The sequence below is a fragment of the Sorex araneus genome, chromosome 8 (genome assembly GCF_027595985.1).
Source record: "Sorex araneus isolate mSorAra2 chromosome 8, mSorAra2.pri, whole genome shotgun sequence".
In the NCBI taxonomy this organism is placed as follows: domain Eukaryota; kingdom Metazoa; phylum Chordata; class Mammalia; order Eulipotyphla; family Soricidae; genus Sorex; species Sorex araneus.
In genome coordinates, this window is record NC_073309.1 from 6,397,127 (window position 1) to 6,423,007 (window position 25,881).

At 40.2% G+C, this 25,881-nt stretch overlaps 1 pseudogene; it reads right to left on the bottom strand.

The window, feature by feature from the left end:
* Window positions 1-25,881, bottom strand: part of LOC129406777 (rRNA-processing protein FCF1 homolog) — a 64,776-nt pseudogene that overhangs the window by 12,321 nt on the left and 26,574 nt on the right.

A 25,881-nucleotide genomic window follows, 5' to 3' on the forward strand; every position in this document is an offset into this window, starting at 1 on the left:
GGTCCTGTCCCTGTGTAGTGTAGGAGCCTGGGGCACTCCGAGGGTGTCTTTGTGAAGTCTCTGATCTCAGCCGCCTGGCCCCGCTCCTCTGTGAGCACAGCGTGCCCCGCACTTAGGATCTGGCCATCACTGGCTTTGGAAATTTGCTTTAAGTCACTTCACTTCTATGAGTCTCTGTTTCCACAACTGGGAGAAGAAAAGGAATTGTCAATAGCATCATCAAACTCATTGACTTAGGAGGAAGATTACATGATATGAGTTTAATATTTGCTATTAGAAATTCCTGGTCCATGGCAAAAAAATATAATGTTCAATTAGATGTATGAGTACAGTAAAAGTACAAGGTATTTGATTTTTCTTGTCCAGACTTGTCCTCTCTTTTTCATCTCTTTATTCCTCAAGGATAACTCATTTTCTATTTCTATTTCTATTTTAATCATTAGCCCTTAATGTTCAGTTAATATGTTTATATTGTGCTTCCTCCAGATTATCATGAAGGGCTAAACAATAGAAAACAAGCCTTGCTATTGAAATCTTCCTACTCAAGGATGCAATAGAAAATGTTTATTCCTCGAGCAGAGAATACCACTGTCTCCATATTATTTTGTTATTTGAAATCTAAGAAATCTAAGAAACAGCTCCATACTATGGGGAAAGAATGAATATGTACTTGATCTGTTGAAACGTAGCTTAGAAATTTGATACTTAAACATATACATATATTCCTTCTATAGCAGTGATTTTTGTCAGGACAATCTGCACACATGGCAACATCTGTATAAACTTGTTGATTGGGAGAAACCGGGAGAAGAGCTATTGACATTTGGTGAGTAGAAGCTAACGATGCTTCTAAACATTCTATAATGTGCAGGACAGTTCCCCACGACAAAGATTTATCTTTCTTTAAATGTCAATAGTGGCAAGGTTGAGAGGCTCTGATTTACACTGCAAGTCTACTTAATTGATGCTTATTCCCTGCAAGTTCAGAATAGATTTCTCCATTTTTAATGGTGATCTTTATATTTTATTTTTATTGAAGTAACATTCGTTATTTAACAACCAGGATTCTGAATTGTGCAATTATAAATCAGCATTTCTCTCTACATGCTGCATGATATTAGCCACGGAGAGTCCTGTTTTTTCCTTCATCAGTGAATCCCTTTTACCTGAATTGAACCCCCTCACTCCTCATCCTTCTTTAACTTTAACTAAGCAAATGATAACTGCTATCATTTGCTCTTACAATTCAAACTTTATTCTTGATAAAGTTTGTTTTTTGGATATTTTATTTTCTTTACATACAAGGCACACATCTTTCCCTGTACTACCTCTCTAGTCCTCTGCTGCCATTTATTTTTATTTTTTTATTGAATCACAATGAGATACATAGTTACAAAGTTGTTCAAGATTGGGTTTCAATCACACAATGCTTAACACCTGTCCCTTAACCTGTGTTTATTTCCCACCACCAATGTCCTTTTGCCCTGCCTCCTCCGCCCCCTCCCATGGCAGACATTCCTCCTCTTCTCCTTCTCCTTCTTCCCTCTTCCTCCTCCTTCTTCTTCTTCCTTCTTCCTTCTTCTTTCCTCCTTCCTCCTCCTCCTCCATCTCCTCCTCTCTCTCTCTCTTTCTCTCTTCCTCTCCCTTTCTCTCTCTTTTTGGGCATTTGGTTTGCAATACAGATACTGAAAGGTTACTATATATAATATTATATATATACATATCACACTAAGTTTTTTTACCATTTTATTATTTTTTTAACTTATGAACTTTCATGCTTGCATTTGGTTTACATCCCTCAACCAGTGCCCATTCTCCTCCACCAATGTTCCCAGTATCCCTCCCACCACCCCCACCCCAGCCCCCACCACCCCACCCTGCCTCTGTGGCAGGGCATTCCCTTTTGTTCTCTCTCCTGTTGGATGTTGTAGTTTGCAATAGAGGTATTGAGTGGCCATCATGTTCGGTCTATAGTCCACTTTTGGTATGCGGCTTTCAACCCGAGTGGGTCCTCCCAACATTCTCTACTAGGTGTTCCCTTCTCTGTCTCTGCTGCCTTTTCTCCCAGCATGTGAGGCTAGTTTCCAATCTGTGAGGCAGACCTCCTGGTCCTTATCTCTACTACTCTTGGGTGTTAGTGTCTCATTCTGCTACTTTATGTTCCACATATGAGTGCGATCTATGTCTGTCTCTTTCTTTCTGACTCATTTCACTCAACATTACACTCTCCATGTTGATCCACTTATAGGCAAATTTCATGACTTCATCTTTTCTAACAGCTGCATAGTATTCCATTGTGTAGATGTACCAAAGTTTCTTTAACCAGTCATCTGTTTTTGGGCACTCCAATATTTTCCAGATTTTGACTATTGTAAATAGTGCTGCAATGATCATAGAAATGCAGATGTTATTTCTACTATACCTTTTTGCCTCTCTGGGGTATATTCCCAGGAGTGGTATTCACACTCACTTCTTGTCTAGAGTGGTTCTTGTATTATTTAGCTTATGTTTTGTCCATCTGTTTTATCAAACCAGGCACTGCTTAAAGGCACTGCCTAGAGTGTGGGAGATCATGTAGTTCCAAGAAAGAGTCTAGGTCTCCTGCCTTATAGCCCTTTGAACTATCTTTCTGGACATGGCACTGTAGCATTGTCAGTAGCACTGTCATCCTATTGTTCATCGATTTGCTCTAGTGGGCACTAGTAACATCTCCATTGTGAGACTTGTTACTGTTTTTGGCATATTGAATACACCACAGGTAGTTTGCCAGGCTCTGCTGTGCGGGTAGGACACTCTCGGTAGCTTGCCGGGCTCTCTGAGAGGGACAGAGGAATCGAACCCGGGTCGGCCACATGCAAGGTGAACATCCTACCTGCTGTGCTATTGCTCCAGCCCCTTTCTGGACATATAAACATATACAATTTATATACAATTAATATATAATTTTTGAATGAAATTATAGTGTTCATTCTTCTCCATCTGATTTATTGCACTAAGCATAATATTGTCTAGTTTCATCCACGTAGTAAATGGCAGCATATTCTTTTTTTAATAGTGATATCCAATTGTGTATATACACAACATCTTTATCCATCAAATTGGAAACTCAGATTGTTTCCAATTCTTGGCTATTGTGAATAATTCTCCATGAATGTGGTGGTGTATGTATTATTTCCTCAAAGCAATGGTTGTGTCTTCTTTGAGCAGTTAATATAATTATCCAGAAATTTTCCAATAGTAGAATCATATGGATCATATGGAATTTGTATTTAAGTTTTTAAAGAAATCTCTATACAACAAGTTATAGAACAGGTGCACCAATTTGCATTCCCACCAGCAGGTATGCAAAGCTTCTCTTCTCGAACCCTTTCCAAAACTTTCTCTCTCGGGGATAATATCCATTCTACTAGGAGTGAGACAATATCTTATCGTCTTCATTGGCATTTTCCCAATAAAGAGGCGACAAAGGTCTTTTCACATGTTTCTTGTCCATCTAAATGTCTTCAGTGAAGAAGTTTATATTCAGATCTGCCCAATGATTTTTACTCAAGTTGTTCATATTCTGTCATTTATAGTTGTCGATGTATCATGGAAATACATGTCTTTTAAGAATTACAGTGGACATAGATTTTCTCCCATTCATGTATTCAGTATGATTTTTGTTTTAATGATAGTTCCTTTTCCTGCTTAGAAACTTAGTTGTTTAAGCTATTCCCATTTGTTTATCTTTGGTTTTGTTTCTCTTGCGGAGAGTCCAGTTCCAAGATAAAGGAACTGGTTCTCTGCTTGGGAAACAGGCTCTAGCTCATTGAATTCCAGCCCTCCTCTCCCCTTTCTGCTGCCTTACATCTACTGTGAATCCTTCTCCCAAAGTTCATAGGATTCTATGTCTCTGACTTTGCACTCTGAAGAGACCTCTTTCTCTGGACTGTCATATTACTTTGAAAATATGTAGCTGTCTGCCGCCAGTGCTCTGTCTGCCCATCAGGCTTGTTTACAACCTCTGAAGTAATTCCATACTTTGGTGATTTCTAGAAATGATCCCAAATTGGCCATTGATAGCTGATCTTTTTCAGCAGGTGGTGTTATGATTTTATTTAGTTTACTGCAGATTTAGGAATATGCCCAGGGCAAGAAGGGCAGGGATGGAAAAGTTGCTGATGTCTTAGAATGGGGGTTTGGCAAGGGGAAGGGGAGACGCTGGATGCCAGCATAGTTGAGGAGCACTGGGGGGAGGGGGTCTGATTCAAATCTGGTTTAAGACTGTGCTCCTTTCTCTTTGGGAGTCCAAGTCTGACATTCGACTTTTCCTCTGTTATTAGCACACTGCCCAGCACCCTTGTGAATCCATGAGGTGGGAAAGGGCTTGGAGCTTAAACCTCAGCCTCTGTACCCAGGGTTAGAGTCTCATCAGGGGTCACAGAACTGAACGTGAGGATTGCAGGAAATTTGGCAACAGTAAAAGCTTTCTGAATGCACAACCACCAAACAGTGATTCAGAATCAACCCCATCATGAATCTGAGGCATTTCTGCCTTGCTCGCTGGAGTTGCCTCTCTTGCAGGCGGAAGGGGTGGGTCCACCCTGTAAAAAGATTAAGAAACCTCTCCTGGAGCAAAACAAGTTACAAGTAGCCCCTGACACAGCAAGGTATGGCCCCCAAACAGAATCCTTTAAGAAGCCCCTATCTACAGCCTCATTTCTTAAAGTATGGGTAACAATCCCATGTGGGTTGTATTAATTAATTATTTTTTTGCCTTTTGGGTCACACCTGGCGATGTACAGGGGTGCTCATGACTTTGCACTCAGGAATTACTCCTGGCAGTGCTGAGGGGACCATATGGGATGCTGGGAATTGAACCCTGGTCGGCGTGTGTAAGGCAAATGCCCTACCCTCTGTGCTATCGCTCCAGCCCCCCCTTAAATTTTTTTTTGAGCAATAAAAATTTGATCTCCCTATATACATGGGGGTCAGCACCCATCTGTTGCCCTTGTGTCGAGGATCCTAGCCTGTGTGCAGCATCTCACATCCTCTGGGCTTCATGTGGCAAGGCCATGAACCCCCCACCCTCCCCCCCACACACCTCTTGGGAGTCACCATGACCTTTGTGCACAGGCGGCCCGCCATGTCACCCTCCCCCAGGCAGCCTCCTCCGCGTGTCACTCTCCATCCGCCTCTGTCTGCTGCATCTCCCAGTGGGGTTTGTGGAGCTCATCAGCTTGTCAGAGCTCTCAGTGGCACCTAGCTCCTGCCTAGCAGCTGTTCCTTTAGAGAGCAAAGGAAGGAGGGTTCCTCTGTCCCCATCTGCAGGATGTCCCTCTAGTCATGGCTGCCTGTAAAACAAATGTATTCTGGGGTTTGGGGGCAAAGCAATAATATAGCAAATGGGGTGTTTGCCTTGCATGCAGCCAACCAGGGTTTAATCCCTGGCAACCCATTTGACCCCTTGAGTTCAGAGCCAGGAGTAAGCCCTGAGCACTTCTGGATGTGGCTCCCAAATGGGAGGAAAAATTGTTTTCTGGTGCTGGAAAGTTAGTACAGATGGTAGCATGCTTCACTTGCAGGCAGCTGACCTGGGTTCTAGGCCCCCTCTCACCCCATATGGTTCCTTAAGCATTGCCAGGAGTGATTCCTGAGTGCAAACGTGCAAAGCCAAGAATAAGCCCTGAATGTAGTACACTACATAGTATACAGAGTATAATAGGATGTGCCCCTACTTTTGTTTTCAATAAAATTCCTTCCATCACAGTTTTGGTGCTCAAAATGCCCAAATGCTCATGGCCTCAGTCTGAGATCAAAGTTGCCTTTGTCTAGAGGTAAAAGTGGTTCTCCTTCAACACGGGGCAAGGTCTTGAGTCGTCTCATCTAATTTTCTGTGGACCATGCAAGCAGAGGTGTGGTTTTATTTAAATCACATGGACTCACCTATAGGACCTTGCTTGACTAGATTTTTCTGTTCTCTCTGAAATATCAAGAAGATAAATACTTTCAAAGGACAAACATCAAAATACTTTATCACCACTTTTATAGCTAAGCATTTATATTCTGACATTTGAGTTGTTACGATGATGTAACAGAGATGACTAGAAAGGATAATGAAGACGTACTTGCACAGTTGGGAATCAACTATAAAATCTTTGTGAATGTTTCCTTCTGGATCCAGGAAAGCCTAGCAGAGCTCCAGGTTTATCTTTTTTCCATTAAATTATCCTCAGACTCACTTTTTGGTTTCCATCTTCTTTATTATCAGTTTAGAGTTCTAAGAGTTGAAGAAATGAGTCCTAGTGCCAGGAACAAAAGGCAACGGATTTTCACCCAAGATGTATCATTTGAGAAACTAGTAATCCATAAAGTTAATCACATAAAGTTTTAATATTTCATAAACGAGGATAAAAGATGGCAAGTTACACTTTTTATCAGCCAAATTTAAATAGTACTTTTCTTCTTTTATCTTAATATATTTTTTTCTGACTCCTAAGGAAAATTGGTTAAGGAGTTTTGACTAATGAAGAGATGGAAAGCAGTGAGAATGACTAGCAATACCAGATCTAAATTTTCCAGGATTATCCTAAAATTATGAAGAATAAAATAAAAGGAAACATGATGGGAGGCAGGGATGACTGATACAAATTTATTAGAGCAAAACAGACAAGGATGAGAAAGAAAATAATTGGAAAGATAATAAAGAGGATTGGAATTCATAGAAGTTACTGAAAGTCAAATGTAAATGATGGAGAATTCAGATTTGGGTGGAGTCTGGGGTATCCCAGATTCCTCCGAGAGGCCGATGAGAGGAGTAGCAATACCACTCACTAAGCAGTAGAAACCAGGGGCAGTCGAAGGACTTTGGGGAAAGTGGCAAGCTGCATGGAAACCTTGATTTAGAGTTGGTCATGTGCCTTTCTCCCTGGCAAAGAGAACACATTAATTTAGTAAACAATTGTGCTGCTTAGCAAAAATGTCTGCGACATAAAAATATATACTTTGAAGTTATTTACATACAGTAGTAAATAATCAAAAGATATTGACTCATCAGGGTCACAGATCATTAAAAATCTGAGAGTGAGGTGTCCTGATGTGACTGCAGCTCTGTACAAGACAGATGGTGGTGGCTTTATAGGAACACCAAGGAAGCGTAAATCCACGCATCGACCTGCATTTCTCTTTAATAGTCTATATGGATTAGAAATTGGCATATATCTTCATAAATCTTTAAGTCTAAGTAATGACTTTATAGTCAATAAAGGTGTCACATTTTACTGTCTCGTGCACCGTAAATGTTTCTTTCATTATCAGTTCTCAAATTTGTATTTCTGGCTTGTCATTAAGAGTGCTGACTTTATTATAGCTATGCTCAAATTTTTAGAGAAAAAGGACAATTCATTTGACAGAGTCAATGTTGTTTAAGAATATTCTAAGACAATCTTGGAAACATGGGCAGGAAATTGAATTGGGCGGCATTAAAGCTGGTCTTCAGTCTAACTCCAATCTACTTGGAAGAATATCCACCAGTGTAAAACTGAGTGCATCTGCATGAATGGAAATCAGTTCTGAATTGATTTTTGAGGAACATGTTCCTTCACTGCCATTTCAAAACTCAATACCATGTAATGTTCGAGGATAAGGTCATTACAAAGATCATCAGAAAAAACTATAAAGATTTACTTAATGCACGAAGATGATTTGCTAAAGCATTTAATTGTACAAGTTTTAAGTGAAATTTGAAGTTTTAATTTAATCACAAATCCATAATATGCAAGTAGACAATGTGCTTCCCAGTACTAAGAAATCTATTCTACCAGTGATGTGTGAAGAATTTAAATGACCATCAACTTTTAACACTAATAGCTTTTCTCTTTTCCCCTCATGGATCTGTAGCATATATTGTTATTGCCCAGAGGATTCCGAACACACTTCGGAATTAAACATTAAAATCCCACTAAATCATAATGCCTAAATAAAATGTCTGCAGTAATCATATCCACCAGATTATGACAACAAAATTTAGGAAGAATCAATAACTAAAATTTGTATGCACAAGTATTTATTCTTTAAAAAGTATTTGCTTAAAAAAAACAGCCTTCATTTTATTTTTAAATTAACTGAAGCACTTAAATTCTGCTTGTAATAATTTCAAGTTTATTAACATGCAGTGAGGCCCCATTGTTTTCGGGTTTTAAAGTGAAACGTGTAAACATACATCCCAAACAATATGTGTACATTATATGCGTACATCTATATTCGGTGCATAAAAATTTAAAAGTAAATAAACATGCTGGCCATTTTTGTATTAAATAGGAACATGTGACTGAATATCAGGAGAAATTTAAACCACAAGCAGGCAAACTCTCACATTTATATCTCTCATTTATATCTCGACTGGAATATACTCTCTTCAGGGTCCCTTGGAATGACTGAAACCATCATCCCTAAAGAAAGGAGTCTCGGAGCAACCCGGGCTTCCCTCCCCTCCGGACAGCTGTCCGACCCCAGCCCGTTGACCACTGTCGGGTTGTGAGAAAGGGGCGTGGCCTAACCGTCAGGGGCGTGGCCTAAGAAAAGTGGGCGTGGCCAACGCTAACGCGGCGGCAGATAGTTTCCTCGACATCCTATCCAAGACTAACATCCTAGCTATTCGAAAGCAGTAGGACAATAAAACACAAGACTTCACATAAGGATTAAAGGAAACATCTCAGTAGGAGACCAGGTTCTACAACCGGCAAGTAAAATGGCAACCACTATTAACTGAGCCTATCCACAATCCTTTTTCGCAACAAAAGGAAACAGGAATACTCATCTTCAAGGGCCCTCTTTCATACCACCACAACAACATGAAGAAACAGCGAAAATCCCCATTGCAAGCAGAGGACGATCAAAGGAGTCCGGAAACCTCAATGGGCGTTTCCTACAAACTTAACCTCTCTGATAAAGAATTCAGAGTTGAAATCCTCAACATGTTCAATGAACTCAATGCAAAGATGGACAACTTCAAGGAAAACCTGGCAGAAACAATACAACAGACAGCCGACAAAATACGGGAAGAAATGAGAGCAGAAATAAAAAAACCTTCAAAAAGAAATGAAGGATTCAGTAAATGAAATCAAAACCTCTCTGGCTGCCCTCAACAATAGGATGACTGCAGCCGAAGACAGAATCAGTATGCTTGAAGATGAGCTGCAAGAGGCCTACAGGCAACAACAAACCATGGCAAGAGACCTCAAAATAGCTCTAGCCAGAATCAGAGTCCTAGGGGATGATTTCAAGAGGAACAACATTAGAATCATTGGACTACCAGAACCACAGGGAACCAACCCCAACAAAAAAGACACAGTCAAACAAATCATTGCGGAAAACTGCCCACAGCTGGACAATGTGGGCATCCAGATTCAAGGCGCCCGAAGAGTGCCAGCTAAAAGAGATCCTAACAGAAAAACCCCAAGACATATCATAGTTACAATGATGGACGTCATCCAGAGAGACACAATACTGCAAGCAGCAAGGTCCAAGAAGGAAATCGCATACAAAGGAGCACCCCTTAGACTCACAGCAGATCTATCAGAGGAAACCCTCCAAGCTCGAAGGCAATGGTGGGATATAGTGAAAAAACTCAATGAAATCAATGCTTCACCAAGAATACTTTATCCGGCTAAACTCTCATTCAAACTAGAAGGAATTATACACTATTTTGGGGATAAACAACAGCTCAGGAGCTTCATAGACTCAAAACCAAACCTAAAAGAAGCACTAAAGGGACTATTGTAAGACAAGAACAACCCCTACAAGCACAACAAACCCTTGCACAAAGACGGCACAAAATCCCATAACAATAATCTCCCTTAATGTCAATGGTCTGAATTCACCAATTAAGAGACACAGACTGGCAAAATGGATTCAAAGACTGAACCCAACATTCTGCTGCCTGCAAGAAACACATCTGAATAGCCAGAACAAACACAGACTCAAAGTCAAAGGATGGAAAACAATCCTGCAAGCAAACAACTCCCTCAAGAAAGCTGGGGTGGCTTTACTAGTATCGGACAACATAGACTTCAGGTTGAAAAAGATTAGAAGGGATAGTGAAGGCCACTTTTTATTAATCACGGGATGTGTACATCAGGAAGAAATAACACTCCTAAATGTCTACTCACCCAATGAGGGACCAGCTAAATACCTACAACAGCTGCTAAGAGACCATAAGAAGGACATCTCAAGCAACACAATAGTAGTTGGAGACTTCAACACCGCACTGTCTCCTCTGGACAGATCAAGAAGATTAAAACTCACCAAGGAAATACTGGCTTTGAAGGAATAAATAGAAGAGAGAGAGGGCTAATAAATCTATATAGGGCTTTATATCCCCCAAAAAGGAATACACATTCTTTTCCAGTGCACATGGAACATTTTCCAGAATAGACCATGCGCTGGGCCACACAGCATAGCTCAACAGAATCAACAAGATAGACATTGTACCAGCTATCTTTTCAGACCATGATGCACTGAATATAAAACTTAATCGTGGACAGATGCAGAAAACCAAATCAAACACCTGGAAATTAAATAGCTCGATATTGAACAATGAGTGGGTTAGGAAGGAAATCAAGGAAGAAATCAAAAGGTACCTAGAAACAAATGAGAATGAAGACACGAGCTACCAGAACCTGTGGGACGCAGCTAAAGCCGTTTTAAGGGGAAAATTTATAGCTCTGCAAGCATATCTCAGGAAGGAAGAAAGGGCCCACATAAATAACTGGACTTCACAACTCAAGACCTTAGAAAAGGACCAACAAAAGGAGCCCAAAGCAGGCAGAAAGAAAGAGATAATAAAACTTAGAGCAGAAATTAACGACATGGAAACCCAAAAGACAATTCGAAAGATCAATGAAACCAAGAGCTGGTTCTTCAAGAAAATAAACAAGATTGATAAACCACTAGCAAGACTCACAAAGAAAGAGAGAGAACCCTTACAAGATGAATCAGAAATGAAAAGGGGGACATCACAACAGAAACCAATGAAATTCAAAAGATCTTCAGAGACTACTTTGAAAATCTCTATGCCATGAAACAAGAGAACCTAGAAGAAATGGATAAATTCCTCGACTCCTATAATCTCCCAAGGCTGAACCAAGAAGACCTGGAGTACCTGAATAGTCCAATTAACATCAAGGAAATTGAAATGTAATCAAAAGTCTTCCCAAAAACAAAAGCCCAGGTCCAGATGGATTCACTAGCGAGTTCTTCCAAACATTTAAAGAGGACCTTTTACCAGTCCTTCTCAAGCTTTTCCAGGAAATTGAAGAAACAGAAACCCTCCCAAACAGTTTCTATGAAGCTCATATCTCCCTAATACCAAAAGCAAACAAAGACACCACAAAAAAAGAAAACTACAGGCCAATATCCCTGATGAACACAGATGCAAAGATTCTCAACAAAATATTAGCAAATAGAATTCAACAACTCATCAAAAAGATCATACACCACGACCAAGTGGGATTCATCCCGGGGATGCAAGGATGGTTTAACATCCAGAAATCAATCAACATAATCCATCATATCAACAAAAGAAAAGATAAAAACCATATAATCATATCAATAGATGCAGAGAAAGCATTTGACAAGATCCAGCACCCGTTTATGATGAAAACACTCGCCAAAATGGTTATAGAAGGGACCTTCCTCAATATAGTTAAAGCCATTTATCACAAGCCTATGGCAAGCATTGTCTTCAATGGGGAAAAACTAAGAGCCTTCCCTCTGAGAACAGGGACGAGACAAGGATGCCCACTCTCTCCACTTCTGTTCTATATAGTACTGGAAGTACTTGCAATAGCGATTAGGCAAGAAAAAAGATATTAAGGGCATTCAGGTAGGAAAGGAAGAAATCAAGCTCTCACTATTCGCAGATGATATGATACTATACCTAGAGAACCTTAAAACCTCTACCAAGAAACTCCTAGAAACAATAGACTCGTATAGTAAAGTTGCAGGCTATAGAATCAATACCCAAAAGTTCATGGCTTTCCTATATGCAAATAATGAGAGAGAAGAAAGTGACCTGAGAAAAGCAATCCCATTCACAATTGCGCCTCAAAAAATCAAGTACCTCGGAATCAGCTTAACAAAGTAGGTAAAGGACTTGTATAATGAAAACTATAAAACACTACTTCAGGAAATAAAAGAGGACACAAGGAAATGGAAAGACATCCCCTGCTCATGGATTGGAAGAATTAATATTGTCAAAATGGCAATTCTCCCCAAAGTATTGTACAAATTCAATGCGATCCCTATAGGGATACCCTTGACATTCTTCAAAGAAATGGAGCAAGCGCTCCTGAAATTCATATGGAACAATAAGCCCCCACGAATAGCTAAAGAAATCCTTGGGAAAAAGAAAATGGGAGGAATCAACCTCCCCAACTTCCAACTCTACTACAAAGCGGTAGTCATTAAAACAGCATGGTACTGGAACAAAGGCAGAGCTGCAGACCAATGGAACAGGGTTGAATACTCTGACATACACCCCCAAATATATGATCATCTAATCTTTCATAAGGGAGCAAGAAATGTGAAGTGGAGCAAGGAAAGCATGTTTAACAAATTGTGCTGGCAAAACTGGACGGCTACATGCAAAAAAATGGGCTTAGACCTCCATCTATCACCATGTACAAAAATCAGATCAAATTGGATTAAAGACCTCAACATCAGACCAGAATCCCTAAGGTACATTGAAGATAAGGTCGGCAAAACCCTCCACGACATTGAAGCCAAAGTTATCTTCAAAGCTGCCATGCCACTGGCCAAGCAAGTGAAAACAAAGATAAATAAATGGGACTATCTCAAACTAAGAAGCTTCTGCAACTCAAAAGAAACAGTGACCATAATACAAAGACAATCTCCAGAATGGGAAAGAATATTTATGCAGTACCCATTCGATAAAGGGTTGATAACAAGGATATACAATGCACTGGTTGAACTCCACAAGAAGAAAACTGCCAACCCGATCAAAAAATGGGGTGATGAAATGAACAGAAACTTTTCCAAAGAAGAAATCCGAATGGCTGAGAGGCACATGAGAAAATGTTCAACATCACTAATCATCAGGAAGATGCAGATCAAAACAACAATGAGATATCATCTCACACCACAGAGACTGGCCCACATCCTAAAAAACAAAAGCAACCAGTGTTGGCGTGGATGTGGGGAGAAAGGGACTCTCCTTCACTGTTGGTGGGAATGCCGACTGGTTCAGCCCTTTTGGAAAACAATATGAACGATTCTCAAAAAGTTAGAAATTGAGCTCCCATTTGACCCAGCAATACCACTCCTGGGAATATATCCCGGAGAGGCAAAAAGGTATAGTAGAGATGACATCTGCATTTCCATGTTCATTGCCGCTCTGTTCACAATAGCCACAATATGGAAAAAACCAGAGTGCCCGAAAACAGATGATTGGCTAAAGAAACTCTGGTATATTTACACAATGGAATACTATGTAGCAGTCAGAAAACATGAAGTCATGAAATTTGCATATAAGTGGATCAACATGGAAAGTATCATGCTGAGTGAAATGAGTCAGAAAGAAAGAAACAGATATAGAAAGATCGCACTCATATGTGGAATATAAAGTAGCTGAGAGGTACAAGCTTACAATGTTGCGATTCCTGGCAGACATTTCTCTGGACTTAGTTACTAAAATACTAAAATACAGAAATCCAAAACTATGCTGCTGCTAGTGCGGCCTCCTGACCTCATATCACTTTATTCTCAGCAATGGAAAACAAATTACCAAATGCTTTCTTTTCAGCAGATCGACTTTAGGGGGGAGAAACTCCAAATCAATAATAGTGAATTTTTTTGTTTAAATATTGAATGTAATCAAAGTAAAGTGAAAGTAACACATGCGGTTACCAGTTACACATGCGGGGTGGGGGGCTGGGGAGGTGGGGGGAAGAGGGGAGGTATATCGTGATTCTTGGTGGTGGAATATGTGCACTGGTGAAGGGATGGGTGTTTGAGCATTGTATAACTGAGACTTAAACCTGAAAGCTTTGTAACTTTCCACATGGTGAATCAATAAAAGAATTAAAAAAAAAAAAGAAAGGAGTCTCGCCCCCACACCTCTGATGTCAGGATTGGAGCTGTGGAGGCAGCTGGATGTGTTAAGAGCTTGACTGCTGCCTCCTTCTCACTTCCCTCTTCTCTGGGCTACCGTGGTGAGGCACCTCTTCCTCACAGGAGCTAGAGCAGCGCCTTTCAACCCTTTGACACCTACAAGGAGCATCAGTTTGCAGTTAGGGTAGTAAAACCACTGACTTATAGGCCTCTCTCTTTGGATAAGATGTGTTTCCCCTTTTACATACAAAAGTCTTGGGGTTGACAGTCCAAATTTGTGTCACATCCTATCTCTGGCCACTCCAACACTTCTGGGCCTTTTGTCTTTTCTTTAGCTGACTCTGTCCACCCAACCGTTTTTACCTTTAACCAAAAGATGACAGAGAATGTTGGTAGAAAGAGCAGAAATGCAACTTAATCCAGTGAACACCAAATGGGCATCAATACTGTCCAAGTTACATGGCATATTTTAAATATAGGATCACATTTAATCTTCATAAATATGAGCATTGTCTTCATTTTGTGCACAAAGGAAATAAAGCTGTGGAAGGTAATAGCATATCCTGTTTAACATGCGGACAGTGAAAATTCACCCGCTGGGCCATCAGACCTGTTTTAGACATCATTATTCTTTTATGGACACCTCGAATTTTCACGCACACTATATTTAGGTCAAACCAGCCCTCATCACTTTGCTCCCAAGTTTGCTGCATGAAAATCATCAAAGTCAAATGTTTAATTTTAAGTCTGCATCCTTCCAACATGGAACCATAAGCACCGCTAATAAGTGATTAAGTGACTGTCAAACACTGAACAGCATAAAATAAACCATCATCGCCATCTAATGCTATCTTCACTGAAGCATGGCATTGAGCCTGGTCTCTCAGCCTGAGCTCCTGACTTTTGACCTTCAAGTTATTTGTGTTGAATTTGCTTCTTCTGCCAGTTTACATGGAACTTTGGTCCTGGATTTCCTATAATGAGCCCAATAACGACAAAAACACTGATTTGGTGCTAGTCAGTCATTCTTTTATCTGGGAAAATTTTTCTTGTGTTGTCTCTTAAGACTCATTATGAGGATTCTGCAAACTTAGGCCATTGGCAAGAGTTCTGTGATCTCCAGTAGATTATAGAAATTACTTTCTACAATTATTACACAACCATGTAACTTATTTTATAATGTTATAACTATTATTCTATGATGACTTTACAATTGGTATTCTACAACTATTCCATACAAATCATGCAAAAATATCTACTTTCTTAATCACCCTTTCCTAATACTCTAGGTGAAATGCTTCGCTTGAAATTTGGCAACTTAATAAGACTTAGGATCCAATTCAAGCTCAATATATAATTTTCATTGGTCCAATCCTCCAGTCCTCAAATTCCATATTTCTATTTACCATGAAATGTTTTAGATGTTTATTCACCTACACTGTCATCACTGTTGCATTTAGATATCCAGAACCTGTGATTAGAGCTACCAGCAATCTTGGTAAAGAAAGTACATATAAGTACACACACACATATACACACATACTCACCCCACACAAACTCCTGTGAAGAGGGAAGTGTTCTCTGTCCTACATTAGTAAGAATTGTTTCAGAGATCTCACAAATATTCTAAAATATTACCCTTAGCAGTAGATGACATTAACATGTCAAATTAAACCAGCAGGCCATTAAACTGACCTGTCTCTAATTACGTGGGAGCCTATGCAAGCTAACCAGAATCTAAATCTATACGTGCCTATGTCTCAAGGTTACAAATTAAAAATATGAAGGACAGAAATCACAAAGAGCTAATTAGGCTTTAAGCTATACCAAATCAATAGCTTTTTTACTTTGTTTCTGGCTTCTCTCTTTAAATGTCTCTCCCGAAGTTCTTGTCAGGGAAGTGCTTCTAAATATTTCTGATTTGTTGCTGCCTTATTCTAATTGATTTTTGCTTGAATTCTTAAGAGATAAACTGAGGCATATTAAATACCTTAACAGTTCTGGTGTCAGATGAGAAATCAGGAAAATGATCCTCCTCCCTTTACTACCAAAAGGGGTCCCAGAAGTAGAAGCAAGTGATGAAGGGATCTTTGGAATCCCTCGAGATCTGTTTTCTTGTCACCTCTGGAATTCCTAGGTAAGGTCTCAGGTGAGTAAAAAAGATATTGTAGGCTGAAAAAGCAGGTTAGTCTGACCAAAAATAATTTTGAATTGCCGATGCACAGTGGAGAAATTTTAACCTAGATAAGCACAACCATTTAGATAGAGAGTAAGCATCCTGGAGATGTGCTTCTAAATTGTTTGTGTGTGGGGGGGGAGGGGTCACATAACTGAATGTCCATGTCATGAACAACTTAAAAATTTGTCTTTAAATCAATGTACAATAAATGTTTGACTTGTGTACCTAGTTTATATATCTATGTACCCAAAATCATGTAAAAATTTATCTGGCATAAATAGGTCATGAGTGAAAAAACGTTTAACTATCCCTGCCTTAGAGAAAAATGTTCCTCTCAAGCTCGTTTCATTAAAAGTAAACAGAAGTTTCTTTTATGGGGGTGGGGTACTGGGTTTGGGGGCCTTGCCCGGCTGTGCTCAGGGCTTGCCCGCTAGGTCACTCCTAGCAGGAGCCAGGGTCCCATAGATGGTATTGGAAACTGAAGCCAAGATGGTTGTCTACAAGGCAAGCACCTTATCCAATGCACTATCTCTTCAGCCCCTGGAATTTCTTTTCCTACTGCGACAGTTTTTGGCAACCAAGATGAGATCTGTAGCTGGATACCTGCTGTTGTCAGATCTCAGGGTTTCTTTCATTGGATCATCCTTGGAAGTGAAAGAGGAAGCCTCAGTTTCCCTCGGCCAACAGGGAGCTCACACTTTCCCCTCAGAAGCATTTCCACTTCTCATCAACCAACCACACCTCATTCCTAGCCCCTAGTTATAACATTTCTGGAGTTTCCCCAGGACCGTTTTCTTCTGTCCGAGAACTAGGAGTCACACGACTAAGAAAATGAACAATACCCAGGGCAGGTGACCAGAAAGACAAAGCAGCCAGACCACGCTGTAGGTTCCCTGCATTCTCTGTAACCCAAAGACCGGGTTTGCCTATAAAACTCTCACAAAAAGAGCCAGGGCTAACTTAGTCCTATACTAAGTTCCTCCCCACTTGTGAAGGTCCTTTTCTTTTCTCTCCTCCTTTCCAATAAACTTTTCTACTTTCCAGTTCTGAGTCTGAGCATCTTTAGATGTGGAATCACAAGTAAACAAACACAGAGACCACCGCCTGCCGTGTCTGCCTCACCTGCCTTAGAAGTGGCTCTGGATCTCGGGAGGATGATGTCCTTTGTACTCTCTTTGGGACACTTCTTGAGTCCCAGGCATTGTTCAAGACTTTTTGTCTTTGGTGAAAAATACTCAGGTATTAAAAAAGGAAGCCTCAGTTTCCCCTTGCCATTAGCTGTAAGCGCTTCCATACTTGAGTGCCCCCATTCTACATTTTTGACTTACTGGGCTCGCCTTGATAAGCAGGCAGTTAACCACTGTACAGCATAATATGCTGCCCCAGAGTCTAGACTCACCAGGAGGCTAAAATAATGGGCCAGACAAGAATCTATTTGATTCTTGCATTCTCTTCAACATTATAATTAATCTTGTCAATAAGAAATGCAAAGAACCCAATTAAAAGGGTCACATTAAAAAAAACTTTAATTTCACTGCATTCTCTATAATATAAAGCTAGTTTTCCTACAAAACAAAAACCCACCAAAAATAAAAAAATAAAAAGAACCAAAGTTAATTTAGTCCTATCCTAAGTTCCTCCTCACCTGGGGAGTACCTTTTCCTTTCTCTTTTATTCCCCAATTAACTTTTCTACTTTCCAGCTCATGTTTTACTCAATATTTTCATTCCAGAAAATATTGAAGAACCACGGGACCATACAGAGATCTGCCCTGACTGTTCCTGCATTGGTATTTAAATGGATTTTTTGCTGTTTGTTTGTTTTAAGTAGCTCTGTGTTCAGCAGGAGACTGAATCGAAAGAGGTTATTCAGAGTTTGATGGGAATGTTTAGACCTTCATCCATAATGAACTTAATGAAACCATGTACCTTTGGGGAAAGAAAAATTCCAGAAACACACAGTGCTAAATGTGGAACAAAGGAATCTTGGGAATTCCATCCTAGTGGGATATCTCCACCAGGATATCAAGTGGGAGTCTACATGATGTAAAGATAATCAAGGATGGTGTAGGTGAATGGGGTTTCAGCCTTTATATCAGTCGGATTGCAAGGGAACTATTTAATAAACCCAAAACAAGCAAATATAGCCTCCACAAGAACATAGATGTGTCTCCAGACAGAATTCAATGCCTTTCTATTCATTTCCAACACTTGCTGATTATAAAAGATTTAGCAATAGGGAACAAAAGTCCTTCTTGAAAGAACTTGCATTCTTTTACCTTTGAGAAGGAAAAGTCCTCAAGGAAGACTCCAGGGAACTCTTATTTCTGTCTTTTCTTTGAAATGCAAACTTCAGGGAAGCTATTCTTATCAGAAAAAAAGGAGGGTGGGGCAGGTTATATGGAAACTAGGTAGATAAAAAATCTTTAAAATCTCTCCAAAAGTTTAAACCATCTCTATACAGATAGCCTTACCTTCCTCCATCTACTACAGTAATTGAGATAAAAATGTTCTTTTATAAACAGTTGTATAAACATATCTGCTCATGGCTCAAATTTTCAAACAAAGGCTCTAAGATCTCTGTTCCCATCTGTCTATATGTCCTGGATCTTTTTCTACCTCTGGATAGGTATTGTTAAAATTAATTTGTAAATACGTGCTGCATAATTGAAGCACAGCCTCAGAAATATTTTTTAAATGAATTTAAAGTGACCTAGGAAAATGGTGAATAAATAAAAGCTAGTTCAGTGTGTTGGTTTATTTAAAAATAGGCATGTCAATCTGAGTTAACTGGCATTAAAGACATGACAATGGGCCTCAAATGGAATCAGTTCTGCTGAGTCAATGTTACCATGCCAGGGGAGAGTAAATTAAGCAATGGAATCTTAAATCAACCCTCAGGGATTGCTTAATAGAGCCAGCTAGTTATCTTCCTGATAGATCTCTGCCATTCCCTCCAAGAAAGTCACCTGAAAATAGCAGCTCCTCCTTGGACCACCTCCTTGTTCCCACAACCCTCTGACTCTAAAAATCACAGTGTATAGCTGCTTTGAACTCCTTTCTATCTGCTTGGTCAGATGCTGCCGGATTTGAACTGATTTTTGCCCAAACATGTTCACACTTTCTTTAATATTCATCATCTTTATCTTTGAAAGTGAGGCAGCAGGGAGGGACCCCCTTGGTAATTCTCAGCCAATGTTAGAGCAGATGATGTGATGTTGCTTGGGCCAGCGGTGCTGATGCTGGGGATTACTGAACCATACTGGTAGTGAGCAGGGCACCGTGTATCACCAAGAATTGAACCCAGGAAGGGCTCATGTGTCAGCATGTGTTTATTGTTGTGATACTCACCAAATAAGTAATTTCTGTTATGAAATATAAGAAAATATTTTGAAATATTTCAAAAAGAAAAAAATAATATCATGGCTAGCTTTTTTAGTGTGTGGCCAAATTAAATATTCTCTCAAAACAGTAACTTGAGGGGCTGGAGCGATAGCACAGCGGGTAGGGCGTTTGCCTTACATGTGGCCGACCCGGTTTCGATTCCTAGCATCCCGTATGGTCCCCTGGGCACCGCCAGGAGTAATTCCTGACTGCATGAACCAGGAATAACCCCTGTGCATCTCCAGGTGTGACCCAAAAAGCAAAAAAAAAAAAAAAACCAACAGTAACTTGAAACCTTAGAGTGTTATTAAGTGATGCATAGTCATTAAATACCTTTGTCAGTTTCAAATAAGATAAAAACTAAAACGTTAATTGACCAAGACTTATTTTCTTCAAGTCTCTATTACCAAAAATAATTAAAATAATAGAAAACATGTTTTATATCACACTGAAAACTTTACTATTAAGAAGAATATTTGAGTAAGAATTGTGGATTCCCAGTGCCCATCTGATAAAAGGTTAGTATCCAGGATATATAAAACACTAGTAGAACTGTACAAGAAAAAAAACCCAAAAAACTCCAACCCTATCAAAAAATTAAGAGAAGAAATGAACAGAAGCTTCTTCAAAAAAGAAATACAAATGGCCAAAAGGCATGTGAAAAAATGTTCTACATAGCTAATCATCAGAGAGATGCAAATCAAAACAACAATGAGATATCATCTCACACCACAGACACTGGCACTGACATTTAAAAAGAACAAGAACAACCAGTGCTGGCGCAGATATGGGGAAAAAGGGACTCACTTTCATTGTTGGTGGGAATGACAACTTGTCCATCCTATTTGAAAAACAATATGAAAATTACTTTAAAAACTAGAAATTGAGCTTCCTTATAACCCAGCAATACCACTTCTGTGAATATATCCCTAGGGTGCAAAAAGGCACAGCAGAAATGACATCTGCACCTGTATGTTCATTGTAGCACTGTTCACAATAGCCAGAATCTGGAAACAACTCGAGTGCCCGAGAAGAGACAACTGGTTAAAGAAACTTTGGTATATGTAAACAAACAATATAAACAAACAATGGAATACTATGCAGCTGGTAGGAAAGATGAAGTCATGACATTTGCTTCTAAGTGGATAGTCATGGAGAGTATCATGCTAAGTGAAATGAGTCTGAAAGAGAGGGACAGACATTGAATGACTGCACTCATTTGTGGAATACGAAATATCATAATATGAGACTAACACCCAAGGACAATAGCGAGAGGGCCAGGAAGATTGCTTCACAGTTGGAAGCCTGCCTCACAAGCTGGGGGAGTAGGCAGCTGGGACAGGGAAGGGATCACTAAGTCACTGGTGGTTGGAGGGATTGTTCTGGAGGAAAAGTAGATGAAGGACCAAACATGATGGCCTCTCATTATCTGTGTTGCAAACCAAAATGCCCATAAGTAGGCAGACAGTAAGAGGGAAACTCTCTGCTATAGAAGCAGGTGGGGGTTGGGGTGGGGTGGGGGTAGAGATACTGGGGACATTGGTGGTGGAAAATGTACACTGGTGGAGGGATGGGTGTTTGATCATAATTTGACTGAAACTCAAATATAAGAGCTTTGTAAGTGTAGCTCAGGCAATTCAATTAAAAACAACAACAACAATAACAACAAAAAATTGTGCATTCACATCAGAGAGCTGCAGATCAGAACAACAATGAGATGTCATCTCACACCACAGAGACTGGCACACATCCAGAAGAACAAAAGCAGTCAGTGTTGGTGTGGATGTGGGGAAAAAGGGACTCTCCTTCACCACTGGTGGGAATGCTGACTGGTCCAGCCTTTTCTGAAAACAATATGGACTCTAGTTTCTCAAAAAACTAGAAATTGAGCTCCCATTTGACCCAGCAATACCACTTCTGGGAATATATCCCAGAGATGCGAAAAAGTACAGTAGAAATTGGCGACTGCTACAGGATCTACGAGCAGTAAATAAAACCATGGTCATTTTCGGGGCGCTTCAACCTGGACTGCCGTCCCCAGCAGCCATTCCTTCAGAAATGTATAAGATAGTACTTGATTTAAAAGACTGCTTCTTCTCAATTCCCTTGCATCCTGATGATCGCCCCCGTTTTGCCTTTAGTTTGCCAGCTATTAATTATAAAGAGCCCATGCAACGTTTTCAATGGAAGGTTTTACCCCAAGGAATGGCAAATAACCCCACATTGGGCGCCAGGTGTGGAAGTCGATGTGGAGGTCTTGTTCTGTTCATCAGGGAGAACCCCTCGTAGGGCAGCCGAATGAACAGATGCAGAGCCCGGAGGAGGGAGAAAAGGCCTTTATTCTATGGCAGTTACAGTATTTATACCTCCCTGCTGGGAGGAGGTGGTGCCGGGACCCCCAATAGAAATGCAGGGTGTGGCACGGGATTTAGCTAGTAATAAACAAATGCTGATAGGATAAGATAAGTAAGATTAGGAGTGGCAACCTTTGCTAGGTGTGGCATGGGGTTAGCTAGTGATTAAACAAATACTGACAGGATAAGATCAGTAAGGTAAAATGGCTCCCTACAAGAAATGACATCTGCACTTGTATGTTTATTGCAGCACTTTTTACAATAGCCAGAAACTGGAAAAAACCCAAATGCCCAAGAACAGATGACTGGTTAAAGAAACTTTGGTATATGTAAACAATGGAATACTATGCAGCTGTTAGAAAAGATGAAACCATTAAATTTACATATAAGTGGATCAACATGAAGAGTAGCATGCTAAGTGAAATGAGTCAGAAAGAGAGGGACAGACATAGAATGACTGTACTCATTTGTGAAATATGAAGTAACATAATAAGAGAATAACACCTAATGATAGTGGAGATAAGGACCAGGAGGATCGCTCCAGGGCTTGGAAGCCAACCTCATATGCTGGGCGAATGGGCAAGGGGGATGGAGAAGAGACCACTAAGTAAATGATGGTTGGAAGGATTGCTCGGGATGGTAGATGCATGCTGAAAGTAGGCTATGGACCAAACATGATGACTGCTTAGTACCTTTATTGCAAACCACAACACCCAAAAGGAGAGACAGAGTAAGAGGGGATGTATCTGCCACAGAGGCAGGGGTGGGAAGGGGTGGGGGTTGTGGGAGGGACACTAGAAACATTGGTGGTAGAGAATGGGCACTGGTAGAGGGAGGGGTACTCGAACATTGTTTGATTGAGATGTAATCCCAAAAGCTTACAAGTCTGTAACTGTATCTCACAGTGATTCATTAAAATTAAAAAAAAAAAAAGAATTGTGGCTTCAACTTATGGAATTGTCAAGCTATAGAGTTTAGTCTATACTAAGTTCCTCCTCAGTGTGGTGTTTCCTTCCTTTTCTACTTTCCAATAAGCATTTCTATTTCCAACTCCAAAAAGAAGTCAGACTACAGAATGCTAGTGACAGTTCAGATAGAATTCCAATCAACAAATCAAGGTAAAAAAGAATTGTGAATAAAAAATAAAGGAAGTAAAATTAGTAACTACTGAAAGAGCGAGAGCAAGCAAGCGAGAGAGAGAGAGAGAGAGAGAGAGAGAGAGACATAGGACACAGGATAGAAGCTGAATGGATATAAGAAATACTGTAAAAAGAGTATTCTTACAGTATTTCTTATATTAGGAGGAATTTTATGCATGATCAAGCAGGCTAACATTGGAATTAAATGCTTAAAATGAGTTTTCGTATAAAAAGTACACAGGTTCAGAAGGGCAGGGTCAAGATGACCAAAGAAGAAGAAAGGAGAAATTGTGCATACACACTCATAATCACAGCAAGTCTCCATAAAAAATTAGTTTCATCTACTCCTCAGAAATCAACCTGACCATAACAGAGCTTCCAAAGCAAGGAATGGGGGCAGGGGTGGAGGTGGGGAGGGGAGAACTTCTAAGGAGAAAGGAGGCAAAGAGATGTCTCTGCTAAGAAAAAACAGAAACGTGAAAACCACTAATTCAAAAGGATACTTACAACTCTGTGCTCATAGCAACAATATTCACCATAGCATTTAGGTTAATGATATATTTTGCCATGAACAGGTGATTGGATAAAGAAGTTGTGGTATATGCATTCAATGGAATACTATACAGTTTGTTTGTTTGTTTGTTTGTTTTTTAAAGTTGGGCTGGAGTAATAGCACAGTGGTAGGGCGTTTGCCTTGCACCCGGGTTCAATTCCTCCACCACTCTCGGAGAGCCTGGTAAGGTACTGAGAGTATCTTACCCCCATGGCAGAGCCTGGCAAGATACCTGTGGCATATCCGATATGCCAAACATAGTAACAACAAATCTCACAATGGAGACGTTACTGGTGCCCACTCGAGCAAATCGATGAGCAACAGGATGACAGTGACAGTGACAGCAACTGAACTTCCACATAACACAGCAATTTCACTACTTGGAATATATCCTAAGGGCCCCAAAGCACAAACCACAAAAGCCTTCTGCATATCTGTGTTCATTGCAACACTATTCATGATAGCCCTAATCTGGAAGCAACCCGAGTGTCCAAGAACAGATGACTGGCTAATGAAACAATAGTACATATAACCAATGGAATACAAGTTGGCCATAAGAAAAGGTGAAGCTACATGGATGGATCTGGAGAGTATTATGTTGAGTGAAGTTAGGGTTAGTTAGACAGATATCCTTCATCGGGCAGTAAGAAGACCAAAAACACATCCTCTGTAGGGATATAACAAGACCAAAAGGCAATAGAAAGGAAGAGGAGAACTGGTCTTCAGTAATACACTTGTCATTGAAGTGGGAGTAGGGGGGCATAAGTTAGGGAAGGGAACACCTAGACAGAGGGGGAGGGGAAGTGTCCCAGAGGCACACTGAAGGTCAGCAGGGAAACTAGGGACACTGGTGGTGGGAAGTGGACACTGATGAAGGGAATTAGTGTTGGGACATTCTATGACTTGAAACTTAATAATGAATAAATTTGTAGCTGTAATTCATGGTGATTCGGGTTTTTTTAAAAGATAAAAATTTCCCTGTATTCACTGCTCTTATCAGTAATCATGGGCGCTTTTGTGGTTGTAGGGTTCAGGAAATTTGGACATCAATACCACAAACTTTAACACCGTTATAATCATATTACTACAACTATAATAATAACAATTCAAAATAAATAAATGATGAATTTTTAAAAGGGTGAAACATTGCCTTTTCTGATGACATGGCTGAAAGAGGAAGAGATTATAACACACAGAAAATTCAAGAAGTGAAAGTCAATTATGGGATAGTTTCACTCATAGGCAGAGAACAAAAAATCAAAGCAAACAGAAGGTCATGGCAAAATGTCTGAGACTGGGGGCTGGAGTGATAGCACAGTGGGTAGGGCGTTCGCCTTGCACGCGGCCGACCCGGGTTCAAATCCCAGCATCCCATATGGTCCCCTGAGCACCGCCAGGGGTGATTCCTGAGTGCATGAGCCAGGAGTGACCCCTGTGCATTGCTGGGTGTGACCCAAAAAGCAAAAAAAAAACAAAAACCAAAATGTCTGAGACTGAAAAATATGGTAACCCAAAGGAAGGGCAAAAGTGAATAGAGAAGGTGACTTTGACAATGTACAGTACCAGGACTGTCCTGAGACTACACAGTATTGTAAGCCAATGACAAATCAACCCAAGTTGCATAAGACACACAAACTAGAGAAGGGGGCATTCCTGGTCAGAAGGAATCTTCGTGACACACTTAGGATGTGCATTTGCACTGCTGACCTTAACACACTGACGGTGCATTTTCAGTGCTGCAAGTTGTGTCAATAGGACCACGTTCAAGTGTGAGCCACAGGCTGTTGTCAACGTGTTAAAAGGGAAGGTGGGAGAGAGAAAATATCAAAGTTAGAAGAGCTGAGACCTCAGAAGGTCAGAGGGCACCATCCATCACAATGAAGGGATTCCCAAGTCAAGAAGTGGAGAATGACAAAGACACAGATTTTCCCCAAGGAGACTTGAGGTTTGTTAGTTTCAATGCTAATATTTTTGCCAAATAACTAAATAGCCACAAGGCTGTCTTGCCATAGAAGAGAAAAGAATGGAGGATTAGAGAGGGCATTCAAAAGGACTTCATGAAACATGAAACCTTAACAAAATTTAAAATACAAAGTATTTGAGCAAAAATGGGTTGTGAATAACACCAGTTAATCAAACACATCATTAAAACATATGTAGATTC